Source organism: Melozone crissalis, unplaced genomic scaffold (genome assembly GCF_028551555.1).
Source record: "Melozone crissalis strain CALT ecotype California unplaced genomic scaffold, PUWL_Pcris_2 ptg000042l_1, whole genome shotgun sequence".
NCBI lineage: Eukaryota > Metazoa > Chordata > Aves > Passeriformes > Passerellidae > Melozone > Melozone crissalis.
In genome coordinates this window covers 13,143,050-13,170,054 of record NW_026535820.1, presented here as the reverse complement: position 1 = coordinate 13,170,054, position 27,005 = coordinate 13,143,050, and the positions used below count along the sequence as shown (strand labels likewise).

The 27,005-nt window shown below is 38.4% G+C and overlaps 1 protein-coding gene across 4 annotated transcripts in view; it reads right to left on the bottom strand.

Moving 5' to 3' along the window:
* The window catches only part of NOL4 (nucleolar protein 4), a 186,348-nt gene that overhangs the window by 84,315 nt on the left and 75,028 nt on the right, over positions 1–27,005 (bottom strand). Inside the window, exon 1 of one of the 4 annotated variants that reach the window (XM_054284743.1) lies at positions 14,400–14,493. The exons of the other annotated variants lie outside the window; for them this stretch is intronic. The gene's annotated coding sequence lies outside the window, so the exon portion shown is untranslated. Of the gene's footprint in view, positions 1–14,399; positions 14,494–27,005 lie in introns of those variants that run through there. 4 annotated transcript variants of the gene reach the window in all.

Genomic DNA, 27,005 nt, shown 5'->3' with positions numbered 1-27,005 from the left:
CAGCTAGAATTAGAGATTCTTTGGTTACAAGTTAACATACAGTTGTTCTACCCTAAAAGAGCTGTCTTCACACTAGATATGTCAAATGCTCAACACTGTTCTCAGTAAGAGTTCTTTCTTGAGGAAAGCAAGTTGAAGTGTGCACCAAATCTTGCTGGAATAACAAGTTCATCAAACACTTGTTTTCTGAGAGCACATATTTAAGATCTGAATTCTGATATAAGTGTCACTGAAGTACTGTGAATCGCTAACCAAGGTACAAATATATACTCTCACTTGTCTCCTTGAGAGAAAAATCTCCAGATGTTCTAAAGGAGCTCTTAGCTATCAGTTTCATACTCTAAATCACCCAGAATTCTTCATATTCCTCATATTGCAGGTAAGACAGAATGAGTTAGCAAGCCATTCTACATTAAGACAAATCTCTGAATAAATCCTGACCCTCTCTCATATTACCTCTTAGATGAGAATGCAATTAAGATTTGGAACATGCTTTTACAGTTTATACAGTTGAGATTTCAGCTACCTGGAACATATTTTACTAGCCAGCAATGCACAGGGCTGGGCTGCAGCTCTAACAGCAGTAGTGTGGCACAGTCCTGCAATCATACAGCCACATGGAATTTCAGCTCCACTTTAAGGGCAGATATCCTGCTTAGGAACCAGTCAAAAACAAGGGAAAGGCAATTAACCTTACAACACCTTTGGCTATTTTGAGACAGTCTGACTGCATGAGGGGACCCTACAAACCAAAACTACTCCTGATAATGAGTCTGATTAATCACCTAAAAGAACAAGGCGCTTGTTGGGTTCATTCTCCTCTAAGGAACAGAGATGGGGGAGGGCCCACATGCAGACAGACACTGATGCCTGCAAACTCTGAGGTAGCAGGCACTCAGGTTAAATGAACATTTTGAGTGGGCTGCTTGTCGACAGAGCATCTCTGAGAGCAGCAAGATGGGTAACTGTTCCTTCTAAAAGGAGGAGATTGGAAGTGAATGAGCTGAGTGGGATGAGTGAGACTGAAACTTCTTGCTGTGCAAATGCAGGCTGTCATAACACCCACTCTTAAAGATTGTCTACCAAAATCCTGGATGATGAAGGTTGCTTTAATCTTGTTGGGCTGGATACCATCAGCCCAGACCTTGAAAACACCACTTTACACCCTTAGCAATCCAATCCATTTGAACATGATCACATGCAAGAGGCAGTACTGCAGACCAGAGAGTGGCAGGTTCAAGACCAATTTTGAATTGCCACGCTGTTCTCCTTAACCTTTCGGCTTCAATAGTGCATGTGCTTTATTTTCCTATGTTAAAATACAACTTTAATGAAAATAATACGCTGCAGAAACAAACATTATAAACGAAGTTAAATTCCTTCCACAGTTCCACAACACCAAGGCAACCTTCCTAATGGGGATTAATGAAAAAAAACACTCTTTTGGTAGCAACAGACAGCAAGCAGTTTTGGAAGAGGAACACCATGAAATCAGACAAAAGGTGGCGTAGAGTGCTGACTCACAGAAACTTCTGTAGTATAAAATATTACAGAGACTTTTCTAAATGAACTGATAAAAAGGCAAGGACACATTTCACACCCACCACTTTTCACAAGGATTGTTTATGTATTTGGTTATGCTTCATTTCCATCACAGGTCATGTTTGAAGCATAAGTTCAGAACATAACTTAAAAGCCAGTCCAAATCAACCTTATCCATTCATCATCTCCATTCCCTTTCACATTGTTATACAGAACAGGGGTTGAATTAATGGAGGTACAAAGGTGATCTCAGACCTCCCCATTTCATAAAGTATAAGAATGGCCATAGTTTGTGAGATAAAAAATCCATTTAGTCCAATATCCTATCTCCTAATCAGTGGTTATTAGGAGATGTTTAGAGAAAACCATATACAATTCTTCCTCCTGTGGATTCCTGAGCCCTTCATAATTTCAAATGCAATTTTCCTGAGCAGGATGTGGCTTCTAGTTATGTGCTGATGCTCAACATGTTTTTTTCCTTCCAAGTAACCAGCCTTTGTTTGAACCCGTATTAATCTCTCAAGCATCCTTCTTTGCTCCTCAAAATAAATTACTGCCACTCTTTCTGTTTCCACTGTCCTGTATCAAGGAAATAAAGCAAAGGAATTAAGAGGTGGACAGAGGACAGAGCAGGGTGGTGTGCACAGAGCTCAGTCCTTTTATTCCCAGTGAGACTGTGTTTGGTCCATTACAAGAACATGTATTAGTTATCCTCTTCAGTTAACCTCAATAACAATTCTTTTTTTCCTTCTGACATATATGCTTTCCTGATGGCATTGCCTTCTGTGAATTCAGCTGTGGAACCCACTGCATTGAATTTAAATCTGAAATGTCCATCACTTTCAGTGATACTTATCAAAAAATTCCTTACTGTTATTTTCAGTGGTGGAGGAATAGGACAGGAGCTACTTCATACAATAACTCACTGCATGAGTTTATGAAAAGAAAAAGAAACAGAGAAAACTGATCCTTAGCCCTGTCAACTAGAGTACGGTAAACCTGATATACACATGCACATACACAGTGGAATCAGCATTAGCCAGGCTGTAAATCTTATTTCATTACTAAACAAACATTTCAGTAATTCACAATTTTCCATGGGTAAACATCTCTTCTTGTTGGAGGCACAAAACAGGAAGCTATTTTATTCAACTATAATGTTAAATAACAGAGCAGTGAACAACTGCCACTCCATGTCATCAACAGCCATCAGAAAAATAATACTGCCCTGTCAGTCAGAGCATTATAGAAGGGCTCATTTATAAAGCTTCATGAGTGACTTGCGCATTTACTTTTTTGCCTGCAGAGCGACTGTCCCTGCATATGCACAGTAAGGAGATGAAGGAGATGTCTATTAGGAGGGTACTGCACACATAAATAACCAATTTGAAAGCTCACTGGGTGCACAGTGCCTTTATTACCACTATGTATCTAGCTCTTCCTTGCTCTTTGGCATTTACACTTCAGAACACAGAGCCCTTACTGCCTCTGGAGAGAAAAATCCCTGGTTTTCCCCTTGCTCCAGAGAAACCTCCAGGGTGCTTTTTGTGGCAAAGATTCTATCAAGCAGTTCTCAAGGCAAAAAAACTGCAATTCTTCTAAAAGTTTTTATGACTCATATAGGATCATGTTTGACAGGCAAAAATGTCATCTGGCAGCAAGAGCATGGCTTAGAGCTCCACTCCTGGGCAAACACTGCAAGAACAAGCAGTTCCTTCTCAGGAAGGACAATTCTCAGCCCGACAACCCTGAGTGGTGCCAGAGGTATTGTCTTGTGCTCATCCCAAAGAGGACTCCAGACTGCAGAGCAGTCTATTGATAAGAATCTAGGAACTGAGGAAGCATGGGAGACAGGCAAGCAAATAGGGCTCAGGCAGGTAAATAGGACTCTTAGGTTTGAGGGTCACTAAAATTCCAAACCTGCACAGGACACATCAGCAACAAAGATGTTTGAGATTGCAATGTATTGTGAAAGGGAGACATATGAAGCCTTTTCTATAAAAAAGAGGTAACCTAAGAGATCTTGCACTCTCCTCTTCCTTGTCCAGCAGGAAGAGGCTTATGCTTTAGCAAAAGCAGCAGCTGCCACTGTTCCTGGCAGCATGAAGAAGCTGGTGCTGTGCCAGTAGCAGACAAAGAGTAACATGTAGGTGCACACTTGGTGCCAAAACTGCAACACAAATGGAGCTGAAAGGAATTATGTTAAATTTATCTACCATTTGGACCTAGCGTGGGTGTGTGGTGTAGAATTTTACTTCATCAGGATTTGCCAGAAGACAAAAGCAAAGAGGAGAAATCAAGTTGGAGTCAGTAGAAGTTCTGCACAGACTGGATGCCCCCAAACCTGGAATTTTTAATCAAGCCCTTTAAAATAAACCCCACCAGGTTTAGTGTGTTGTGTGGGTTCAAACAGTGATGTCAGTCTGAATTTCTTTCTGGAAGGGTGAAGCCCTGAGCACAGGCAAAATAAGTAATTGTTTGACAGCTCTGCATCCCCTCAGCGAATTGCTGCCTGCTCTTCCATAAGAGCAGAGGCTATGGAAAGGCTCATTATACCCCCTTCATCAGGAAAACTGGGAGAAACCATAAGAATAAACAGAAATGGCTGCTTTGAGCATTATATGTCCTTAACAACATTTAACCCACATTCTGACCTGGGTCCCCAAAGTTTACAGAACAAATTGCTGGATTTGCCTGTTTGTTGAATTCCAGAGAGCTTAGTAGAAGCTTCCTCTTGAAATATGAAAAAGCATATGTCTGTTAATATTGTGCTTGTCACTAGATGACCATAACAGAGTAGAAATAAGGAAAAAAATCTTACCTACCAAAAAAAAACCCAAAAAAAAAAACCACCAAAAAAAAAACAAAAAACAAAAAAAACCAAACCAAAAAAACCCAAAATAAACCAAGAGAGAATTGGTAAAATATACTGATACATTCCCAGATGTACAAAAAGCAAGAGCTCTGCTGAAGTTCAATGGATTCTAGTATTGTATTTCAAGTTTTATTTCAGAACTATTTTGAAGAAGACTTGCAAGCATTTTTTATTTTTTGTTTGCAATTTATACACATTGTCAGTAGTTGCCAATTGCTATTTAGGCACATAAAACAAAGAGCAACTGAGATCAAAGTGCCCTGTCAGTCCAATATTTTGAGTATCTCTATAATAATAAAAATAGTTCAATTGAGTTGATAGCATAACTCTCAGTAACAATATTTCTCTAATAGTTCAGACTCATTAGAGTCTTCATGATCATCATTGTCACTCTATAGTTCAGAATTTCAAAATTACAATCTAATTTTCTTGTTTGGTTTGTTTTTTACACAAAAAAGTATCATTTAAAGATTTGTATTATTTAAATTAAAGCAATTTTATTGTTGCTTACAACTGCATACTAAAAGTTAGGACATGAAAACTCCTCAAAAGAAGTGAAAACATTTCCTATAATTTTCTTTTTTTCCCCCTAGTTTTCATTTTATAATGTTAGTAAAATGAGGCAGGTTTTTGCAAAACATTTGTTTTTCACTCTGGAACAATTCTGTCAGATCCTTTCCATTCAGTTGTCTCCACTCACATTAACAGAGGAAATTTTCAGGAAAATTCCCTACCGCAGCAGAGAGTAAAATAAGTGCCTCTGATAGTCACATACAGAAATTCAGTTTAAAAATAGGCAATAAACATGCCATTGGGAAGAAGTAGAAGAAAACTATGTGGAATAGGAAGTAGGAACTTACAGCCTCTGTTCTTCTGTGCAGTGTCTAGTGCTAAAGGTGAATTAAAACTTCCTCAATACATTAGGAAAGTGGATTTTAGCAAATCTGAGAAGCCAGAACAGTAAATATGCAAGTGTAGGACTCCACCAGGGTTGCTCTTTCCTTATTTAGTGGCTGTGATGCAATTAATGTTTTTGCTGAGACAGAGTCTCTGTGAGTCAAGTCTACAACTCTATTACAGATAAACCATAAATTCAGAAATTCAATGAATTCCAGAGCTCAGAAAGCTGCTATTACAAACTTCAGCAAATAAGCATGTCTGAGGGATATAAATTACATGTCCCATTTCAATTCTGCTTGCTTTTGATTCTGCCACTTTAAAATGCTTATAAGTGCCCATGGCAGCATGTACATTACTGTTTCCTGCTTTGAGTGTGCCATGGGTAACAACAGTAAATGGTCTCCTCACTGATTAAATGAAAACACTATTCTGGTCACACAGGACAGCCCTTGATAAAAACCTTGGTCTTTCTTCATCTGGCAAGCAATCATTTTTGAATGGTTATACCCATTATGCCTTTCCTATTGCATTTTTTACTGTGTCAAGTGTAAGTTAAAAAAATTCAGCACCTCCAGTGCTTAAGTGCCAGCCCAAAAGAATGCAAAAGGTGGTGAGAGTCAGCAGTGCTAAAAAAGTCAGCAATGCCGCCTGAACACAAAAATACTGCCACTGAGGTAAAGGACAGAGCCTATTTGGAGCCTCTCTAGCATGCTGACTACAATTATAAGGCAGAAAAATAAGCAGTGCAGATGATAGACCTCCCTGTGATCTGAAAAATCTGTTTCAAGTAGTAAATGTCAAAACTGCCAAGTGAGATGTATAGGCATTATCAAAATTAAGACATTAGAATCTGCTTGGAAGTTTACAACAGCTTATGTTTCTTCCTACTACAGAACTGTATGAACTTAGGAGAATCCTGAAATATGTAATATAACTTGGGTTGAAAAATGGCAGATTTGCAAACTCTATCCACAAATGTCTATAATGTGAAGAATTTGACACCATTTGGATGGTATTACACAGAAGACAGCAGAGCTCCCATGAGGTATGAACACTACAGGAAGGTGTCTTCTACCTTCATTGAAGTCATCACTTTTAAATCTCAATTGCCTCATAATCCTACAGATGTTGATTTCCAATGTGACTGAAAAAAATTAAAACATGCTTTTCAGTTTGCAGAAACTATTTTCAGGGGAAAAAACCCAAAGAATCAACCAATTTTTTTTCATCCAAGTCAGTAACTTTATTCACAATTCCCAAAATATAGATGAGAATTTGGTTATACATTGGCAAAAAGGGGACTAGAATAAGAGGTATATGAACACAAAAAAGAAAAAAAAAGAAAAAAAAAGAAAAAAAAGGTTTTACTGGATGGTAAGTTGTCACAACACTCCTGTCAGGCCAAGGAACTATGATTCAGAGCTCAGAAAATTCACAAAGGATCTAACAGATAGCTCTGGCATATCTACTGCTAATCCTCACCAGAGCTGTGGTCTTGAAATGTTCACTGCCAAGCCATCTGACTAAGCAATCCATCTCTTGTTTCAAACTTTCCCTCCCAGTGCTATGCCCTGGACTCTGCTTGGGTGGGGAACAGAGCAAGTATGGGAGTGTGTAATGAACAGCACTGGAAATGAAAGATTAAAAATTGAAAACTTTTGCATGAAGGCTGTCAATTTACACTTCCTTTCTGGGAACCTAATGACAAAAAAACACTCCAGATTCTTGAACTCAATACTATTTAGCAACTTTCAAAAATTTTGTTCTCATTAAAGGCAGTCAGTTTGCCCTTAATGAAACATCACTGAGAGCTAGACTCAAAACCAGATTACTCAAAAAGGCCAGAAAATAGGGCAAACAGAATTCCACCCTTCAGAGAGAAACTATGAACTGGTTTGCTATTCTTTGCAGACTGGTGAGATTTCTTAGGAAGTAAAATAATTATTCCATTATTCTAATTCACTTAAGGGCTTCTGTTAGCCCAGGAAATTCAGCAACAGCACAGTCCCCACAGCATCATTGTTGCACGTGCTTTTCCTGTGCTTTACACTACTGATAAGGTACCATTGCCAATGGCATTTAAGAATGTTTTAATATCACCAAATCAGTGCTATTCTCACTCAAATTTCAACACTATTTATGTACAAATTGTTTTTAAATGTCAGAGCATTAAAAGGGAAAGAATAAAATCTTACCACAGTGTCCAGCTGTAATACCTTCTTGGCCTCCTTATGATATGGGACTGACTGAGAATAAAGGACAGCATGGAATTGTGAAAAAGGGCCATTGAGCTGGCCTAACAGATCTGTGTGTGGAAACCAGCAGGCTGCTCCTGGTAAACCAAGAATTCTGTCCACAGATGATTTTCTCTGTGGCAAAGCTAGCTTGGAGAGGAAGGGGAAGCCTGGAGTAAGGGCACTCACAGATATCCTTGGTGTTATTTTAAATAGAGAAGTGAAGATGAAGATATTTCAAAATCTGATCTGTAATATTTTTTCCCTTTGCACTCTGTAAACAAGATTATTTGGCCCATGGAATACTGTATATTTTGAAAGGATCAGCATTGTATAGCTACTTTAATTTAATTGAAATGCACATTAGAAATAGATGTATGACAAACAGCTGTATGGCAGACCTGTTCCCAAGCTTCCAGAAAACTTAGAAAATATAGTGTTTGCAAAAAACAATTATAAGAATGAACAACACTTCTAGTAATCTTTTTTCTGTTTAGATAAATTGCAAATGTCCCTCAAGACAACAGAATCCTGACAAATTCTTTCAAATCCTAGATCATTACTTTGCAATTCCTAACATCCCCTTCATAAACTGTTCACCTTCCTTCCTAAATAATAATTACAAACCATTTCTGAGAGAACTGGGTTTTTTTAAAGCTAAGTTAAAAATTTGTAGAAGCAGAACATGGATCTGAAGGTGGGTGTGAGAATAGATTAACCTTATTTCTTCTGAGTGGAAAGTTTTTACCACTGTATAGAGCAGAAAAGTTACTTATGCTGAAACACACGATTTCAACCCTGATCATGAATAGAATGTTATTCCTTATAAGTATTACAGTCTTGGGAGGGGGGGCTTTATCTTTTATATCCAATGTAAGAGCAAACATTAGGACCAACACTCAAAAGAGTGGAATGCCTTGTGTGTTCTCTTTCACAGAACACAAGCAGGTTTTTCCTCTTCTGCAATTGCAAACAGAAGCCATCAAAAGAAATAATACAACCAATGCAATAACAACAAAAAAGCCAACAACCTAAGGGAGAGCTGTGAATGGTAAACACACCACAATCAAATCTATTAATTGCACTTCAAACATAAATTTGATTTGTTACTGATGGCACCTGGTGGTTCAGGTAGGGCAGCTTTCGGAGACTGTTCCATATTCTGCATGTAGGAATCATCAGAAATTTCAGATGATTCCTACATGCAGAATATGTAACAGTCAACTTTAGATGACAACACATTTCCTTGGTCCCCAAATTACAAAACAATCTGGAAAAAGCATGACTTTACCACCCCTGATTAAGTGTGATGGGCTCCAGCATACAGAAAACTATTAAGACAGATCAAAATATATGTCAGTTCAGGTACTTAAATTTCACCTGTCTGAGCAAAGAAACAACTTTGTTATCAAAGTTATCAACTTTGATTCTGCAAAACATGAATAAAAACATTTTGAAGGACTCAAAGCACAGTCTTTCTAAAAGAAAAACCCTCACTTTACTACCCCATGACAGATACAGTGGCTCCAGTACAGGAGCATTTAGAAGGTGGTCTAAGGCTATCATCTTCTTTAGAAAAGTCTGCAATACCTGAGAGATATTCTTGGCATTCCTCTTTACGCAAACAGATAAATACAGATTTTCCAGTTCCTGATCCTGTCAGTCAATGTCACCCTAGGAAAACTGCTCTTGGAAGCTTTTAAAATATTGGTCCAAAACCTTTCAGGCTCACTCAAGAAGCCTTTGAAGATGAAAATTTTCTCAGAGCTGCTTTAATTTCAACATTATCTTCTTTTGTTGAAGAACACCTGGGACAGCTCTGGTTTGAAATATTTTCCAAAAAATGACAAAACCAGTTGAATAATGTGGTGAAAACCACTGGAAATCACTGACACTAAGCCCCTTTTATGTAGATGTCATCTACCAATTCTCAGGTGGCCTGTTTTCCCAAGAAATATTTATTCTTAACCTCAGCACTGCAATCTGCAATTTCTGGAGATTCCTACACCAGGAGTCCTTGCAAAACTCAACACCACAGCTGCTGATGCAGGAATTGAAGATAAAACACAGGGATTAGAGTCTGAGCTTTTGTGTCAGACATGAACATACACTGACAGCACATTTGCAGACAGTAAAAAGGACTGAATCTGTTTGTGCATCAGGTGGTAACCAAAATAGAAGCCATTAAAAACAATCTTCAGTAGTTTACATAGTAGTAAAGAGCAGAATGGAAGGACATTAGTGAAAATCGCAGCACTCTTGGTCTAGGACTTGAATATCCAAATGATAGTTTTGATCAGATCCCATTTAGTTTGCTGCTGACTGGAGGCTTTCACAAATCACAGGTGCAATCAGTGGTTGCCATCAACCCACACATTCAGCATTTGTCTTCTCCTCAGCGTGTTTCAGAAAACAATTTCAATCATAACAACTAGAGAAATGACAAATTCAAAATTACCCATTATTCACCTACAGAGAGACCATTAAAGGGATCCAGATAATAATCTATTTTCAAGAATGATTTTGCAAAGATAAAATAAAACACATTACATGTGAAAAGATCGATCACTCATAACCTGTACACACATTCATCCTCCCATCCCCTGTAAAAACTTCCAGTGGACTCTTCTGGCAACAGAACAACAGGAACACTGGATTCCTACTGCATGTAACTTTCTACTGCAACAGACATTTTGGCATTATTGATATTTGGAATCTAAAAAAAAAACAAAAAAATGTAGCATTGCTATTGAAGATATATGTGTTTCTCTCATCTTCCTAATAGCCACCTGCTGTCATGACCTGATAAACAACCTCTGGAAAAGACAAAAATATTCAGATTACTATGGATGACAGCATAAAAAATTAGAATAATGGAGCTGCAACAAAAACAATCACACTCCTTTCAGTATTAGTGCTGCCAATAGACTGCATGTAGAATCTCAACTACTGTCAGGAAAGAGAACTTGCCCAGGAATTCTTGGTTTCCCTCCCTTTGTGTTTGACCCTTTTAAAAATTAGCATTGCTGTTTTGCCTAGCTCTTCAGCTAATATAAAGGACCTACTCTGCAGTAAGCCACAGAGCCAGCAGCACAGCACTGAGAAAGCACTTTTTAATTTACTGCTAGAAAGCTAGCCAGAAGAACACTGGGCTCAAATCTACCTTTGGATGCCTATGATCCTAATTTCACTAGAATCAACAGGACCCAGCAGGTGCAGCCTGAGAAATAATTTAGTCCATTAAATTCATGCAATTTACATACAATCAGTACCTTCAGAGGTTTTCTTTTGAAGGGAAAAGGAAGACAAAGGAGGTTTAAAATAATCAAAATATTCCCATGTGGATGGCTATTACTGTTTCAAATTAGGACAAACTTTTACCTGAAAAGATATTTTAAAATATTTCAGATAATTTTAAATTTAAAAAATGATCAAAATATTTGAATTCATTTTAAAGACATTAAAAAACTCAATAGATTTAAAATAAGTGTTTTAAGTGAAGGTACACTTCTTTCATTGAGGTCCACTTCTGCTACCATCAAACTGACCATTTACAGCGTCTTTGGAAACATTATTTTTATATATATGTATATATATATGTACACATTTTAAAGAAAATAAGGATATAAAGAGGCAGAGATGCCTCAGGAAATAAGATGCCTTGCAACCAAGAAAAAATATGATCACTATTGCTGATTTCTTATTAAAATTTGTAAGATAAATCTCTGATATGTAGAGACACACAGACGTTGCATATGAAGTCTATATATAGTATAGAAGTGTGATTTCTGCTATTGATTTAATGAGAATATCAGCAGAAAGAGCCCTTCTGGGACAGAATAAAGTTTGTGGCTTTATACTTGAGGATGCTAAAAGACAGCCAGGTTCTGCAAGGAGCAGTGTACCACCCAGTAAGTGCTGAGCATTTTATCTATTTTTCCCTGAATGAGAATTGCATTGAAAGACAAACAAATTCTCAGTCATTAATTCCAAATGGGGGCTGTAGGCAGATGCTGTGCTGTGCAAGTTTTGGGGGCTATTTTTGCAATAGTGAGAAATGTTTCAAGGAAATAGAGTGACACATTATTGACAATATTTTTCTGTTTGGTGCCATAACTCAAAACCTTGTTCTGATGAATCAGTATATACATTAAATCATCCTACTTACTTTTATGCATGGCAAAGACACATCAGAAAGCATTATGTTAGCCAGTTAAACATCTGGCTAGCAGACAGCCTGAACACTAGGACACAGTGGAACAGGGAGAAGGCAGTTCAGGAAGAGTGTAATACCTGTTGGGAGTGGGAATGATGGGCAGGAAAGGAATGAAGAGAAAAGCTTGGGCAGAGGACACTCACCCACTGCTGTAGGGAAGCCAGCAGCTCTCAGAATGAGAGAGTGCCAAAGAGAAGCCCTGAAAGAACGCACAAGTTCTGGTGTTTTTAAAAGTTTAGAAACTCTGGCATTTTTGTATACAGCAAATAGAGTCAACTTTGCATTTTAGTTTCTGGTAACTCAAGGAATTTCAGTTTATTTAACTGATACAGAGTTTATACAGAAATTTCCTCAAGTTTGGTGGCCTGGACTCCTGAGTGTGAGCAGCCTCTACCAACGGTACCTGCCTGTGTGTAATACAATCCCACTGCTACAAGGAGCATTCCAGCCCTTTCCCTGGAAGAGAATGTGGACACAGGCTATGGGTTTGGATGCATGCTTTGAAGCTCACTGCCTTTCCTCACATGCAGGTAGTTCTGTTTATTCTTGTCTAAAAATGCAGATAAAAAATTCAAGTCCCTTTGTGAAAGCCCCTGGTAAAACTTGGACTAGATTCCTAAAATCACACACTTTGTAGAAAGCAGAATAAGATAATGTCTGACCAGCCAACGTTACTCCATTTAGTACAAGTTAAGTGCTGGAGAAAAAGAAAAGGAAACAAATCAACACCTTAAGACAAAAACAAAAAATAATCCAACTTTCCAGTTAATTAATTTAATAAAATTACACACAAGGCAGAAAAGCTGTGCATTTAACAATCTCAGTAATTTTAAAGGCTATAAACAGCCACAAAGACATTCTCACAGAGATGGGGGAAATATACAATGAAACCTCTGGGAAATCTTTCCCAGTGTGTTTTTTATCACAGAAGGGACTTTTTAATCACTGATTTAATTTGACACATATCAAGAAATAATTTCATTAAAAAAGCATTTATTTGATGAATTTGTTCTTACCCTGATCCCCACTTTGCTTTACATTTCTGTGGAATCCCTATCACCCATATGTCCACCACACATTCAAGGGTCAGCCTAAATGATGACTTAAAGCTTCCATACCCTTTTTGTTTATTTTATAGTCTTCCATAATAGATGTACACTGGCTAGTGACGCTGTTAACTGCAAAGGAGACACAGTTTCTTTGATTATCAGTGTTCTCACTATTTGGTAGAACAGCCCAAAACAAGAAGTTTGAAGAGAAGACTGTTCTTGTGCTAACCAATCTGCAGCTTACATGTGACTCTGTCTGAGCTGTCCTGGGAGGGAGGAGAAAAACAACCACTGTCCCTTAACTACCCATGCCATGGACCCAAAACTCTGGAAAGATAACAGTGCTCTTTTATCATATCAGCATGATGATTCTGCTTTTAGCTCTATAGACATACAGAGAAATAAAGCATGTGCTGTTTCTTTAAGCAGACTGAGAGTGTGTTTACTAGGATTTCTCAGCATTAAGCTTTTGAGATAGGAGGAAAATACCAATCTTGCAAGGTGAAAATAGGTCTTTAACTTCCTCAGTGTTATATTATCATTAATTACTCATGGGCCTCCTTAAAACAAAGACTCCACTTGTCTGCATATGTATATGCTTGTATGTATTGCAAAAACACACAAGCATGCATACATTTCATACATGTAAAACACATATGCATAATAGATATAAGTTAGAGGGTATAGCTATGTAGAAAATAAGCATTAAATAATTATACAGAGGCATTTTTGATTAAAATCAGAAAAGATATGCATAATAAAAATGCAAGAATACGTAGGTTGAATCTATAAACTGGTGGAAAAATTAGTCTAGGAAAAGCTGACAGTAATAAAAAGCAGACAGTTAAAATCTTACTGCAAACAGTCTGGTTTAAAACTGGGAATCCTGAGCATCTATTAAAGTGAAATGCAGGATCATATCAAAGAAAGGCAGAACATTAAAATAACCAGAAATGGAAAACCTAGAATATCCTCTGTTTAATTCTACCAACAAGAAAACAAACACAAATTTTACACGCTACATCACGTCACACAGCACCATAATTCAGCTACATTAAAATGAGTTTTCCTCAAAGAAAATCTCCTGTTTTGACTACACCTTTAAAAAACTCAATGTTTGGGTTATTATATGAAGAAAAAACAAGCCTGCATCAGGAGTTGTAATTTTTTATGCTTAATTTGATAGTTCAGCACTTTTGCAGTTGAGTTTGCAGCACACACAGAGCAGTTTCCTCGCGCTTTCCCACTTATTTTTCAGCAGCCAGGAATTCTTAAGCACCCTGCACAGTGCACACACAATTTGTAAGGCACTCTCCTCATCACTTGTTCAGCTTTATGCACCAAATGAGACACGCTTCAGGTTTCTATGTGCGCATCTCACAATGATGCTTTAAAATTTTATCACCTAGCTTCCAGGGAACTGAGGCTTTGAATCTATATTTGAAATACCACCTGAACGGGTGAAACATATTGGTATTCCACACACAGCCTCCTGCTGTCATTCCACTGCTGGCATGGGACAGTCTTCACCAAGACTTAGAAAACCTCATTCAATATTCCTCTCTGGAGGATCTGACACTTACTGTGAATTCTGCTCTTCAACTTAAATACCAGTGTCTGTGGCAGGCCAATTCTATCATTGCAGATACAGCATCCCTCAGGCGAGGTCCAACCTTTCTCTTGCAGTGCACCCAGGGATTAGCTTGACTTCCCCTAAATTCTCTCCAGTGCACAGTACAAGCTAATCTTTCCTGTAGGAAGCAGGAGATGGGGTTGCCATGACAACAGAGCACATTCTAGCAGTGGGACCACTGAGATGAGCTGAAAAGACGACAGTGAAACATGCACTCAGCCTTCCTCCGGGGCTACGGGCTCCTTCCTCCAGGATTTAATTCCCTTGCAAGTTTACTGACAGGCTAGGAGGTTGATTAGCTATGTATTTTGCTGTGGGGAGATTACTAGTTAAGAATATGGTTGAGAGATCATAGCATTATTTAATGAAACTGCCATTCCTCCTTACATTAAATTGCTGATTTAAGCGTGGCTGCTTTTAAACCGCCGCTCTTTCATACACATTAGTCCTAGTCTTGTTCAGACTAACATCTCGCTGTAATACAGTCACACACCCAGTCTTGTGCTTCAGCTTCAGTTTTCCAGCATATTAGGCACGTTTTGATGCTCACACACACACATGCTCATGCACACACATGCACACAAAAAGCACAGTGTAACATCTGTGTTTGGAGCTCAAAGGGTTCTGCTTGTGGGGGAGGGGGCACCGAGAAAAGCAAGGCACAGCAGCCACGTGTCTTATACAAACCACACAACAGCCACAATAAGCTTTGGGAGCCCTGTTCATCAGGCAAAAGAAAATTGAGTAATCTATACTGTAAATATCAGCTATTTTCAGCCCCAGAATAATGTCTGAATCCTACACTTTAAAGATTTTTTTTTCTCAATGAGAATAATGGAAAGCTTTTTAAGCTCCTGCATTTCAATTATTTACACATTTTTAATTGCTCGATCAAATTTTCATGCAGAGGGTTTTTCTTTGTGTTTTAATTTCTCTTGCAAAATCAGACAGCACATTATTGTGGTAAATTCCTGGGGGCTGGACCATGGCAGTGTCTTCTCCTGTTATTTCAGAAACAAGCATGTCTCAGTGAGCTTATACCTTAAAGCCACAGCAACCGAGAATTTTCAGTTTCTGATCATGTTTTGTAAGCCATTCATTTGCCCAGGATGGAATCCTGCCTCCTTTGTCCTTCCCTTTTGAGCATGTGACATGTGTGGCCACACACTGAACAGCCCATCATCAGGCAACACCAGTCCCCTCGGTACATGTAAAAGCTTAACCTATCCAAGTACAAAAGATTTGGCTGTGGATGAGCCAAAACCACACCATCTGCATCCATTTCTCTCTCCGGAAATTTGAGAAGAAAAGAACCTCCATAAAGGTCTCTGACACAAGAAAGAGAAGGAGCCAAGGGGTTGCATTTAGCCAGAATTCCTGTAGGCAGGGAAGGTGGGGGTGGATGAAACAATGGGAAGATGTGGAGCAGCTTTCCCTCAACAGCACATTATACAGGACAGTTGGCAGGTCAGTCCCAACTAACTTCATCTTGGCAAAACACATAAGGCCAAGAATTTGGCTGGAGAGGGAAGGTTCTGTGCTGGGGAGGCACCTTGATGACTGGAATGTGTAAGGAAATTTTTGGGAGGTCTGGGAGGACGGGGGCATGTGGAAGCCTGGGCAAGGATCTCTCAATGATCATCAAATCACTGGTTTTATCCTGGTACTACACTGATTGCATTTACAATGAGAAGCCCTCTGACAAAACCCAACCAAAAAACCACCATACAATTCCTTTTCCAAGGCATTGCAATATCACACCTCCATAACCTTGGAAAGTATCTCAGTGTTACACAACCCCTTTAAAGTTTAACCTTAATTTGGATTTTACCATGTGTCAGGAATATATATACACACACAACAGTATCTCTCAGAATCTGCTGGCTCTGACTCATCCCACAGCTTGCTATGAAGATGAATTACTCCACACAGTATAGCACCTGTATTTATTATCATCTAATTAGCGTTAGGTTTTACTTTTTTTTCTACTTTTCCACTCAAGTTCTATCCAACTGGAGAAATGCCAAATCATGTAAGAGACATATGGTTTTGCTTTTGAAATCATCCAGCCAGAATTCCCAAATACTGAAAAATCTTTGCTTAAATAACTTTCAGTTTGAAAGACAATATTTTACACCTTCAATTCCAGTGGGAAACACTGATATTTGTAGGTATGCAAATTGGTTTTGAGGAAAAGGGGCATATAATCAGATGTTGAATGATGTTATAGATTTTTCCTGTCACATGCTGTCTCCTCACCATCTAAAAAGAACAGTTAACAGCAAGATTAATGCTGTGAAAATAGCTAAACTACTATTATGGTTAATGAAAGTAAGGTTCTGTTTCTTTTTTTTTCACAAGCTATGACTGTAGAAACCAGTAAATATTGCCCTTAGAATGCAATCATTCATTTCTCACTGTTCATGTGCAGATCTTCCATTTAACAATACTGTATCCTGTGTTCCTGGAAATTCAGTCTTTCAGCCAGGTACAAAACATAAGTACTACATTCATTTAGTTGTTGGATAGGGAATGGATTCCCCTGCTGGCACCCTAAACAATTAACACCCAGTTACTAAATTTGGCCCACACTATTCCTGACCACATTCTTTTCATTTCTCGCAAAAACTTCTTGTTTTTTTTCAGATGAATATCCAAATCATTCTCTCAGCAGGAACACATGCTCTTACATAGATGTGAAGTAACAAGAGGAATTTAAATGAGGTAAATTTGGAGATCTCCTGGAACACCCAAGAGCTTACAGGTATTCTTATTGTATCCATATATCCCTGGGTATATCCAGGAAAAGACAACTGTTTAAGTGAACCCAGATGGAACATGCCACAACAGGGGATAAGATAAAATGAAAGCTGAGGACATGTATGTAAGTGGTCTATTCTAACTAAGAAACAACCCTTAAGTGTAACACCCCAGAAGCAGAGCAGCACATTTCTAAGGCTTGAGTAGAATAACCAGCTCTAGGCCCTTAGCAGAAAATGCCCCCACCAATCTCTTAGGTCTCTCCCAGCTTTTTCAAAGGTAGAATCTACCTTTATCAAGATTGGAGTCTGAATTTTGCTCTTTGTTTATCCTCTTGCTTGTAAGAGGATGAGTGGTGAATGCACAACAGCCCCTTTTCCTCCCAATAGGACACTCACAGCTCAAAAACAAGATGTGAAAGGTCAGAGAACACATCTTGTCCTGTGTTTCTGCATAAGTTCGCAGCTTTGACCTCAAATGAGGAGTCTGAGGATTTCATATTGAAAATAAACAAGAAAAAAGACAGGAAAATAAAAATAAAACTATATAGAGATTCAACAAGAAAGGTGGTCATGATAAAGCAAAGGCTTTTGTTTTGATTTCCTATCTTTTTCTTTATTATGCTTAACTGTGAAATCATAATTGAATTCTCAATTTTATAATATAATTTTTATACATAGCTGCTCACAGAATCCTTTGAAATCTGTGGATGAAAGAAAATATCACTCTGCTTTTTAAGAACTATTCATTTGAGATTAAACAGTGCTAAATGCTGAGCCCTGAACAAAAGGCTTAAGCACATTTAAGTCTTGCTGAAATTGAGCAACAGTGCCCAGTACTTTACGGGATGAAACCTGCAATTTGGAGGTTTAAATCACCTTATTCCCTACCCTTTCCCTTCTCTTTTAAAAGATACCTTGGGAACTGTGATCTTGCTTTTGTCAGATGAATTGGTCATACGGAACAGAGTGACCTTCAGTCCTCGTGCAGGGACACCCAGTGCAAGCTGTACCACCACCTCCTGACAGCAAACACAGACTTCATCTTCTAAGCACAGAACTAATGGCACACAGCTAATCACCTGCATACACCTGAATTCATAAATGAAAAAGATGCTTTTTCTTCTTTGCCTCAAGACTGTAACAAAATTGTTCTTAATAAACACAATCTGGTTTGTGGGTTTTTTTAAATGTGTCATACAATTAAGCACTTCCCACCTATAATTTTACCACTGGATCATTTAGGCAATTGCAGCACCTCTCACAGTTTTTTCCCCCCCTCCCTCTAGTTCCTCTCAGTTCACTGACTTTACTCAAGGTTTACAGATAGGAGTAGGTATCAGCAGAGTAAGTGTTCACGACCTTTGAATCAAATTATTTTGGAAGTAATGACACTTTTCAGAAGACAGGCTTTTTTTAATATGCAAAATGATAAAGAATGCTGTGATTTCATTCCAATAGACAAAGGAACTTATACAGAAAAACTCAAACAGCCTGTACTTGTAAAACTGTAATATAATTTTATCTCCTTAAGCAAATGCTTTGCATATTATGACCACAGTGCAAATGTAGAAGTACTTGCTGAAGGGATAAAGCCACCCTATTGTGAGACATGGGCAACACTGAATGAAATTAAATTATTTATACACTGAAATCATAAATGCAAGATGAGGTCAGATGTCTCAGTAGGATTTTTTTTCTCTAGATCTTTAAGATTAGTTTATCAGATTGGGAGTGGTGGAGAGGCCTAGAAAAGATAAGACGCTCTTTCAAATGTTTGTTGCTTATACAGTTTAACAACTGAATTTCATAACTTTTCTAAACGGGCAGCAAGACTGAACTGAGAAATCTCCAGAGGTGCCTTCCAAATTCACTTATTCTGTGATTCTGTGAGTTACATTGACTACTTTGTGGCAGTACAGTCTCTGGTGAGCAAGAGCAACAATAAAAGATTTCACCATACTTCTGTCTGATAGACATTCTTATTCAAAAAGAGGATATACAGAAAAGAACACTGACTTTGAAATACATTATATTTCCAGCAATAAGCCCTTAGCACTCTCCTGCAAGAGGAAAAGAACAGATACACTCTCCCAACACTGACACAAGCCAACAGCCACAGGCAGGATGGAGAAGAAAGGGAGCGTGTTTCCCTGACTTACCCTCCCAATATCCAGCTCCATTGTCACAGAATCCTGGAATCAATTAGCTTGAAAAAGATCTCTAAATCATTGGGTCCAACCTTTGTCACAAGGTGACAATGCAGTCATTTCTTGAACACCTCCAGAGACAGTGACTCCATCACCTCTCTGGACAGTTCATTCCAATGTTTGAAAATCCTTTCCATGAAGAAATTCCTCCTGATGTCAGACAGAGTACATTGTGTTACTGTGCTCTTGCAGAGAAGCCCTGTTCTTCAGGGCAGCTTTGTACCAACGTGACAAGTGAAGATCTCTGATTTTTTTTCATCTGCAGTACCTTGGATATCAGCTGCAGCATTGCAAGATTCACATCTGCTATCTTCCATTTCAAAGCAAGATGCTTTGAAGGTCAGGTAATTTTTTGTCTACCTAAAATGTAAGTGTGAGCCTTAAGCTCAACATTCCCAGTTAGGAAATTCAAGGCACTTGTACTTAAAATATTTAAATTAAATACTATCTGGGTACTATCACAAAAAGGTTGCATTTAGCACCATGTAAATTTGGACAAATGGAAATGTTCAACCCTCTGAGATAAAAAAGCAAACTCATATTTTGCAAGCTCAGTATTCTTGCTGTTATACAGAGTTGAAGTATACCTTTCAATTTATAGCACAAAACATGCCAGAGTTCAAGGAGTGTCTGGATGACACTCTCAGTGATATGATTTAGGTTTAGACAGTTCTGTGAGTTCTGAGAGTTCAAGGAGTTGGACTTGATGAATCTTATGTGTCTCTTTAAACTTGAGATATTCTATTGTTCTCAGATTCTTATATTTACATTTAACACTATTAAAGAAGCTAATTGATTTCTGTTTATTATTATGAATTTTGCTATACAAGCTCATGTCTTTGTGCATAAGCTATACAAATGGGCAATGTATCATGCAGTAGTTTTCAGACAAAAAAAACCCAAACCTCCAGGGTATTTATTGCTTTATTCTTTCAGTATTCATCTCTTCACTCAGAAAGCAGCATCTCTGTGACACACTCTACAGTCTGACTTTTTCAGCTGATTTTAAGAATCCAGGAAATCTAAGCTTTTATTGTTTGAGCATTAAAGAAATTCAAATACTACCTTTAGTTAAGAAAGGAAAACCTAATCTAGATTAGCTTTATTGAAGCAACTTCTGCTTCATTGCTCATATTTATGACATTATGGGAAATTTTCAGTATGATAAATGCTTTTTCTAGTGCTCATGGTTTCAAATGAAATTAATTTTAGAAGCTGCATCAAATTTCCTTCTTATTACTCCAAATCATGTCACTATGGTACTATGGATGACCCCCTGTGCATTTCTGTGTTTAAATGTGTTTATGTCTGTTTTCAATGTAACAGGAAGTCTGGTTTCCAATTATTTAATACTTGGTGTTCTTAGAAATGTACAGCTTCTTTTCCCATATATATCAATTTAGTTTACTGTTGAGGAGAAAGACACTGACATAAAAGAAGTTGGAAATGGATGCAAAAACATATAATGAGATGACTGAAGTTTCTGTAAACAAACAATTTGGAAAGACCAAAAATGCCCTTTTCCCAGTCATGCCAGGCAGATATTCTATTTAAAGCTTCCTGAATGGCTTTCACAGAATCACAGAAGAGTCTAGCTTGGAAGGAACATTAAAAATCCTCTAAAATTCTAACCCCTCTGCCATGAGCAGTGATGCCTTCCACTAGACCAGGTAGCTGAAGTCAAAGCCATCTCCAACCTGAGGCCTTAAACACTTCCAGGGATGGGGCATCTGCAGCATCTTTGGAATAACCTGTTCCAGTGCCTCACCACCCTGGCAGGAAATAATTTTTCCCTAATATGTAATCTAAATGTACCCTTTTTCAGTTGAAAGCCATTTCCTCTAGTTCTGTCACTATATTAATTATTAATTCAGAGCAGGAGAAAACATAATTTTAAATAATTTCTGTCTTAAAGATCATGGTAAATAACAAAGTTTACATAAACCTTATTTGCTGATGATGTTTCTCATGGAGTTGCCATTTATGACAGACACATGGAGAAATCAAGATCAGGTAATACAAAATGTTAGTGGCCCAGAAAAGTGACAAAAAAGCATCCCAATTATTTATCTTTTAAAATCTAAGGATAAATACTTGGTAAAAGATCATGAAGATCAAGATTGAAAGTGAAGCAGCTTATGCTCTATTTCTTTGCTTGTCTATAAAGCAAGAAGGATATGCTATCCAGCTCTGGCTTGACACATCATCATACTCAAGGAACATCCAATATGGGGAAAGAATTGAAAATTCACATTTTCCTTCTGGTTCAGTGGACATCAGGTATTTGAAAGAAAATTTACTCATGTTACCCCATGGCTGCTGAATGACAACTGAAGAGGAAAATAAGGTAAAGAAAGTGCAAGCTGTAAAACAGTTCACAAACTATCAGATACAAGCTTTCAAGCACAGCTGATCTGTGTCCAAATACCTGCATTGGTTCTTTGCTTGGCTATGAGGTGCACCTCTGGAAGACTTCTGTGAGATGATGAAGCAATAACATTTCAAATGGACATGAGGAAGAGTATGAAGAAAACTACTTCCTCTTGAGTTTTCCATCTTGTTCCAAAGTGCTGTTAAGTTTCATCAGCAGGTATAGAAAGAATAATTCTTTGGACCTGATAGATGCAACAGCTAAACTAATTTCTAGAGGGGAATTACGTAATTCTCATTTAAATTGTTATCTTACATCACCAGAAGAGAAGGCAGTTGACTGGTTCAGAACAGTTGGCATTAGACTCAAAGAATGATATGAAGAAAATATTTCAAGGACATCTACCCTGAAGTAAATCACTTAGGCACTGCAGATAAGAAAGAAAAACAAATGAAGTTGAGACATGAGAGCATTACCTGGGCCAAAATCTCTGCTTACTCCATCTGCCAGCTACTGCTCACAGATAGATGTCAATGTTAAGGAATATCTAATAGGGTCAGAGGGGGGTTAGTGCCATAAAACTGACCTAAGAGTACTCACCATGGAGGAGGAATGGGAGCGGGAAAGGGATATCACATCCACAGCATATCCTCTAAAACAGAAACACCAACCAGCCTAATGTCCCCTATGCAAGCCCAAAGAGATGAGGGTAATATCAATGCCTATTGCTGCCAGCCTGGTCCCATCCATGCCATGCAGCAGAGGGATGTGGTGGGGGCTATTGTTAGCTCCCACCCACACATCGGTTCTCAAACTCCCACCAGTAAACACGATTCAGGGAGACTGCTCCCCACCAACGTTCACATTACATAAAGGCTTTGATGATATCAAAATGAGAATGGCAACATTTTCCTTCTGCATCTCAGACTTACAGATTTTCAGTAACAGAGTAAAGTCCCTTTGATTTTTTTTTTTTTTGTTTTTTGTTTTTTGTTTTTTGTTCACATTTCCTGCTACCAAATCACTAAAAGGTCATGGATACACAGAGAAGCACTGTCTAACGCCATTGCCCTGGGGTGCTGGTTCCTCATGAGGAGGCTGGATGTGTGCTTCTGGCTTGCTTTTGCAGAGCTGGTACACTGGTTTGACATTGCCAGCAGGCACATCTTGCAGGGCTGCCTGCAACACCTGCGTCTCCACTGAGCTCTGCCTCCCAGGCACGCAGGAGTGTGTCACTCTCTGCACAAAGAGGGGGACGAGGCTGGGCACAAGCAGCTCCAGCTGCAGCACGGTGCAACCCCTGAGGAGCACACCTAAGCGCTTCAGTGCCTGTTTGGGGGAGGCAGGCACATGCAGACCAGGCAGTGACCCCTCACAGTTTACTTTTTCGTTTAATGAGCATCACCAAACAGAGACAGGCTTTTTGTTTTAGAGAGATTGCTCTTGCCATCTGAGAAAGGTTAAGGAAAAGAAAGTCAGGGTGTCAGCAGTATACAAGAGGGGAAATAAACAGAGAATAAAAGGGACTGAAATTAAGAGCCAAGGAGCTGCCTATTCTTTGTCCTCAAGTAGTTTTTCTTTTGTTTGGTTAGCCTGGGTTGTTGGTTTTTTTTTCATTTCAGCTTAATATATATGTACAGGTGTCTGCATTAGGATTTACACGCTCCTGCTTGCATCAGGTCACCATTACAGTAGCAATGTACCCATACATGTGAGTTCCCACAAAACCCCTGGCCTAGAAGGTTACTGCTGGATCAAGCAGGACAAGAGAGAAAATACATGGATTTAAAGCAATATTATCCCTTCCATTATCCAGACAAGAACCAAGACCAAAAAATCAAGAGATCTGACCAGGGCAAAGATTGCTAGGAAAGAAATGCAAACGTTTCAAATGCCTAAATCTGCATCTCCCCCTCTCATGACCAGAGCAGGGATTGCACACTGGTCACTTCCATAATGCTACTTTTGCTGTTAAGCTATTTTTTTCTACCACACCAACAAAGGTAATTTTTTTCAGAGGTACATTTATTTCTCTGTGTAACTACTGGTGCATCTAATAACATAGTCTTCATTAAAAAAAAAAAAAGTTGAAAATTGTCAGCATTAACAGACTCTAAAAAGCCTCAGGATGGTTGAATTGAGCATGTTAGCACAAAATAATCAGATGCTTTTCAGTAAAGAATTCCACTTCACTGATGACAAAAAGCATATTAAGCAATTAGAAGAGGTAAAACAAAGATTTAAGTCTCACTCAGTGTTTATGAGTGAGGGTAATTAGGACAACGTAGACCAAAAATCAAACAGCAAGCTTGCAATACAGTGTGCAACTGAACCTGCCTTTTCTTCCTGTTTTGCTACAGTTTGTCTGATGCTCTGCTAGGTGAAGGGAATCCCATCACTTATTTTGTCTGCAGGACTTTGTTTCCTTGATACTATGCAGTGTATTCCATCAAGTATTTGACATCTAGATGTGATGTCTGGAAATCTAAAAACAAGCACAAATAATCACAGTGGGTCAAGCAAAGATTCATGTGGCCATATATCTCAATTTTAAGCAGATGTTGGGCAGAAGACCGTACAAATGGCAAAATACAATGATTTCTCCCCTACTACATCCTTGCAGCTTTCAGCAATCAATGCTTCATCATCTTCTCGGAGAGAAGTTTTTAAAACAGATATTGAATAGCCATCAGGTGATCTATGCTTTAAGACTATGTCCACTTCAGGTTTTCTTGCTTCTGAACATTTTATGACACTAATACCTCAACTTAGTGATTGCCTGTGTGCAAAAATGCCTTTTTTAGATTTTCATGATCTCACTGCTTGATCATCTTATTGTGACTCAATTTTTACAGTATGAGAAACAGTATATAATAACACCATGTTTACCACTACACACCACTTGCAACTGTACAAACCTCTGCCATACCACTCCCTCAGGCATACTTTTCCCTAAAATGAAATGTCCAGGAGTTTATTTAATGTCTCTTAATTTCACAACTCTTTCTTTTATACACCTTCTTCATAATGTCTTCTCTAGGCCTAGAGCATTTTGTGATAGTATTTGTTTTGTAACATAAGTTTTCAAGGTGTGATAATGCAATTAAGTTCAAGGAAGCACACAGAATGTAACATGATAATGAATTCATATTCTGCATGCACATTTTTTGCAGTGTTTAAGCAGAATTTTAAGAAGCAGAGAAGATTTTAGCTAACGTTTCTCCCTAAGTGTACAAATATGAGATCAATTTATGTATAAAAGATTAACAAGCTGTAGATTGAGAAGTCCAAATCTGCTACTCTTCCATAAAAAGCTATCAAATTCTTCTGCAGAAGAACATATAAGCTGTTTTTAAGGTTCACATCAGTGGCTCTGATGAACTGGACCCACACTACAGATTGTCAGGATACACAGAGATACATTTCCAACTAAGAAATCCTACACAGGAATACAGCAAAATTTAAACTCTTTAAACTCTTCCCTCCTCTGTTTAGCATACACCTCTAAGAAATGTCAAAGAACACATCACAGATGACCTCAGCTTTTGTATGGTAAATAAGGATAAATCCTTAAGAAAGCTTATTCCCAAACAGTATGGAGTGTATAAAAAACTGAAGTTACACATGCAAACGGGTAGGAAGCCAAAACTGTTCTGTCAGTAAACTATAATATACCAAAAAGAGGATACATCCTAACTGTATCTTCATATTATTGATTCTACAGTTAAGCCTTAAAATTTCACAGTATGAAAAGATATTGGCAGTCATTCACTGGTTACTATCCTAGAAGATCCCCAGGAGGTGGTATTTATTTAGGTAGAAAACTATTTCTGAGGATAGCCTCCTGGGAGATCCAGTACATCTCTTCCTGAGCCTCCCGAGGGGACAGCATCAGACAACCACACTTCAGCATCCTGCAGTACAACACAAACAACATAATGCAGGACATTCACTCAGGACAAGCAGACAGCCTCTGTCAGTGGCTCATTAGGCTGTCACAGCAAGTGAAGGCTTCACACAGGGATATTAGCATTCCAGTCACTTAATCTACAGTATATAGAAAAGATGTCTTTTCCCTTCACATATTTACATGTATATTACTCTATACCAGAGGGAAACCCTTTCCAAGGCTTTCTTTCACCCAACTTGCAGCACACAAACCCAGGTCCTGTCTCTAAGGCACAGGCCTGAGGCTATTTAATTTATAGACACTCTAGCCTTAAGTGAAATACACAGTATGTCGATTCAGTCAATAAAACCAGCACCAATTATGGCTTTTTCCAGCATAGTATCCATATCCAGTTCGCTGTATCTCTGGTATGTAAGAAATGCATTTTATATGAACACAGGATCCCATTTAAGTTGCCAAAGTTTCTGATTTCACAGATTAAGTGAAAAGAACTGCATAAACCTGAATTACTTATCCATAAGTTTCACTTTCATATCAAGTGCCCCAAATTAGAAGCTCAAAATTCTCAAAATTACTAGAGTAATAATTTATAAATAAATAAATAAATCCCCAAATCTGCATTGTTTAGCAAAATGGATCTTTGCATTTCATTTAAGTATTTCATTGGGTCTTGCTTGAATGAGCATTTCTGCTTACAGCTTGCCTAAAAATCAACCACATTTTCTGGAGAACTGAAATTAAAAAATGAAAAATAAATAAATAGATAAATGGATAAACAAAACAAAACAAACTATAAAGCTCTTCTTGTTAATTTAGTCAAACTTGTTGGCAACAAACAAGAGGAGCTGGAAGCCATTGTGCGGCAGGAACTGGAGCTTGATGATGGTGGTGATACAGCTGAGTGGTTTTGGGTAAGAATGAGGGGGAAGGCCAGCAAGGCAGGTGTGATGGTGGGAGTCTGTTATAGACCACCCAAACAGGATGAAGAGGCAGATAAAATATTCTAAGGGTATATGGGAGGAGTCTCACTATCACTATGTGTTTTTCTCCTGGGGGCCTTAGATGTACCAGATGTCTGATGGAAATACAAGACAGCAAGGAGGAGACAGTCTAGCAGGTTCCTGGGAAATGCAGAAGAAAACTTCCTGACAGAGGTGGTGATTGAGCCAGTTGGGGAAAATGCCCAGTTGGACCTGTTGTTTGTGAACAGAGAAGGACTGGTGTGTGCTGTGATGGCTGGAGGCCATCTTGGGCATAACAATCACAAAATTATAGTTTCAGGTTTTGGAGAAGTAAGGGGAGGTGT